Source organism: Otolemur garnettii, unplaced genomic scaffold (genome assembly GCF_000181295.1).
Source record: "Otolemur garnettii isolate 467f Iridium unplaced genomic scaffold, OtoGar3 scaffold00001, whole genome shotgun sequence".
Classification (NCBI taxonomy): domain Eukaryota; kingdom Metazoa; phylum Chordata; class Mammalia; order Primates; family Galagidae; genus Otolemur; species Otolemur garnettii.
The window spans coordinates 17016463-17020307 of NW_003852396.1; the positions used below are offsets into that span (position 1 = coordinate 17016463).

A 3845-nucleotide genomic window follows, 5' to 3' on the forward strand; every position below is an offset into this window, starting at 1 on the left:
TATTGTTTCTTTGATCTCAGTGCTTGAAATTGGTTCTATATCTTCCTGGCTAAGTCTAGGGAGAGGGTGTGATTCCAAATATTGATCCATTTCCTTTACACTGTCAAATTTCTGGGCATAGAGTTTCTTGTAGTATTCAGAGATAATCTCTTGTATCTCTGTGGCATCAGTTGTTATTTCCCCTTTATCATTTCTGATTGAGGTTACTAGAGATTTTATTTTTCTATTTCTAGTTAGTTTGGCCAAAAGTTTATCTATTTTATTTTTTCAAAAAACCAACTCCTTGTTTCTAATTTTCTGAATGATTCTTTTGTTTTCAATTTCATTAATCTCTGGTTTAATTTTGGCTATTTCTTTTCTTCTGCTGGGTTTAAGCTTAGATGTTCTACTTTTTCCAATTCCATAAGATGGCTTGTGAGTTTGTTGATACGCTCTCTTTCTGTTTTTGGATGGAGGCCTCTAAAGCAATAAATTTTCCTCTCAGGACTGCTTTTGGTATATCCCATAGGTTTTGGTAGATTGTGTCTTCATTATCATTATGCTCAAGGGATTTAATGATTTTCTCTTTTATTTCTTCCTGCCCCCAACTCTCATTCAGCATAAGGTTGTTTAATTTTCATGTCTTTGTGTGGGGTTGAACATTTTTGTTGGAGTTGAGTTCTACCTTTAATGTCTTTTGGTCTAAGAATATACAAGGTAAAATTGCAATTCTTTTGATTCTGCTGTGGTTTGTTTTGTGTCCTAGGATATGACCAATTTTGGAGAATGTTCCATGGCCCAATGAGAAGAATGTATATTCTTTAGCTTTGGGAGGAAGTGTTCTATATACATCTATCAAGCACATTTATTGTAGGGTCTAATTTAAGTCCTTTCTATCTTTGTTTAATTTCTGTTTAGAGGATCTGTCCAGCTCTGCAAGAGGAGTGTCAAAGTACCCTGTTATTATGGAGATATGGCATATCATATTGCTCAGACTAATTAAGGTCTGTTTCAAGAATCTGGGAGCATTTAAGTTGGGTGCATAAATATTTAGAATTGAAATGTCTTCTTGTTGTATTTTTCCCTTGATCAAGATGAAGTGACCTTCTTTGTCTTTTTTGACTTTAGTTGCTTTAAATCCACATGTATCTGAAAATAAGATTGGAACCCCTCTTTTCTTCTGAATTCTGTTTGCCTGAAAAATTGTCTTCCAACCCTTAACACTGAGGGTTAATTTTAATTTGCCTTTTGAGGCTAAGTGTGTTTCTTGAAGACAACAAATGAATGGCTTGTGTATTTTAATCCAATCAGCCAATCTGTGTCTCTTTAGTGGGGAATTCAAGCCATTTATTGAGATAATTGATAAGTGTGGTAGTGTTCTATTCATCTAATTTTGTGAAAGTCCATTGCTTAGTTTTATCTTTTGCATCTCTGCCGAAGCTAGGTTCTGTCCTTTAATTTCTGGGTGCTTACTTTGCTGGTGGTCCATTGTGATGGTCAGTGTGTAGAACAGGTTGATGTATTTCCTGTACAGCTGGTCTTGTGGCAAATTTCCTCAATGTTTGCATATCAGTAAAAGATTTGATTTCTGCATCAATTTTATTTATTTATTTATTTATTTATTATTTTGGCTGAATTCAGGGAACTTTATTGATGTTACATGACAAGGTGGGGCTTCCTAGGCCCCTCCCATTCTTTAGGGGGTCTGGTGTGGAAACTGTGTTGATGGGAGATTCTCAGTGAGGTGGGGGACTGAGTAGGCAGGGGCACCCCAGCAGCTATGGGCCTTTCTCTTCCTCTTATGCTCTGGCTGGAGCTGGTGGTCTAGGGGTTCTTACTCCTTGGAGGCCATCTGGGCCATAAGATCCACCACCCTGTTGCTGTAGCCAAATTCATTATCATACCAGGCAATGACTTTGACGAAGTGGTCATTGAGGGCAATGCCAGCCCCAGCATCAAAGGTAGAAGAATGGGTGTCATTGTTGAAGTCAGAGGAGATGACCTGGTGCTCAGTGTAACCCAGGATGCCCTTGAGGGGGCCCTCTGATCCCTACTTCACCACCTTCTTGATATCATCGTATTTGGCAGCCTTCTCCAGACGAAGAAGATAAAGCTCTTGAGATAACTCAGATAGTTAAAGAGGCAGAAAAGAAGAGAAAGAAAGCAGAACGTTCACTGACAGAACTGTGGGACTTCATGAAACATTCAAACATACGAGTTACAGGTATCCCAGAAGGGGAAGAAGAATGCCCCAGGAAAGTGGAAGCCATACAAGAGACTATTACCTCTCACCTCTCCAGATGGCAGGTGAGATCCACGACCAACATGTTGGCAGTGGGGGCATGGAAGGCCATGCCAGTAAGCTTCCCATTCAGCTCAGGGATGACTTTGCCCACAGACTTGGCTGCACCAGTTGAGGCAGGGATGATGTTCTGGAGAGCCCCATGACCATTATGCCACAACTTCCCAGAGGAGCCATCCACAGTCTTCTGGGTGGCGGTGATGGCATGGAATGTGGTCATGAGTCCCTCCACAATGCCAAAGTTGTCATGGATGACCTTAGCCAAGGAAGCTAAGCATTTGGTGGTGCAGGAGGCATTGCTAAAAAGCTGAAGCTGTTTTTGTACTTCTTATGGTTAACACCCATCACAAACATGGGGGCATCAGCAGGAGGGGCAGAGATGATGACCCTTTTGGCACTGCCCTGTAGGTGAGCCCCAGCCTTCTCCATGGTGGTGAACATGCCAGTGGACTCCACAACATACTTAGCGCCTGCCTCACCCCATTTGATTTTGGTGGGATCTCGCTCCTGGAAGATGGTTATGGGATTTCCGTTGATGACAAGCTTCCCGTTTTCAGCCTTGACTGTGCCATGGAATTTGCCATGGGTGGAATCATACTGGAACATGTAGACCATGTAGTTGAGGCAAATGAAGGGGTCATTGATGGTGACAACTTCCACTTTGCCAGAGGTAAAAGCAGCCCTGGTGACCAGGCGCCCAATAGGACCAAAGCTGTTTATTCTGACCTTCACTTTCACTATGGTGCCTTGGGGATGCTGCGGCACCGCATTAGAAGAAGTGGCTGTCTGACGAACGGGAGGACCAGAAAGCCTATGCATCAATTTTAAAGTTTAGCTTAACAGGATATAGAATTCTGGGCTGGAAATTGTTCTGTTAAAATAGATTAAAGGTAGATGACCATTGTCTTCTGGCTTGAAAAGTTTCATTAGAGAAGTCTGCAGTCACCCTGCTGGATTTGACCCTAGTCAATCGGCGCTTACTACTGGCAGCTTGCAGAATCTTTTCTTTTGTCTTGACTTTGCACAGGTTCATCACAATGTGTCATAGAGAAGCTCTGTTAGAGTTGAAGTGACCTGGGGTCTGATATCCCTCTGAAAGGATTATGTCAGAATCCTTGGCGATGTTTGGGAAGTTTTCGTTTATAATATTCTCTAGTATGGTTTCCACTTTTCTGGGGCATTCTTCTTCCTCTTCTGGGATACCTGCAACTTGTATGTTTGAATGCTTCATGAAGTCCCATAATTCTGTCAATGAACGTTCTGCTTTCTCTCTCTTCTTTTCTGCCTCTTTAACTATCTGAGTTATCTCAAGAACTTTGTCTTCTACCTCTGAGATTCTTTCTTCTGCATGCTCTAATCTGTTGTTGATACTTTCTTTTGCATCTTTAATTGACTGCTTCAATTCCTTCAGCTCTGCTATATCCTTTCTATATTCTTCATGTTGTTCATATCTGATTTGATTCTGTTTTTAGATTTCCTTTTAGTTATTTTCCACTTTCTCAGAAATTTCCTTCATTGTTTATCATCTGTATTTTAAATTCCCCTCTGTCATTTCTTTTCTTTT

General features: G+C 41.0%; 1 pseudogene; it reads right to left on the reverse strand.

The window, feature by feature from the left end:
- Positions 1-1795: 1795 nt before the first annotated feature.
- Positions 1796-2926, reverse strand: LOC100963653 (annotated as a pseudogene).
- Positions 2927-3845: the final 919 nt, after the last annotated feature.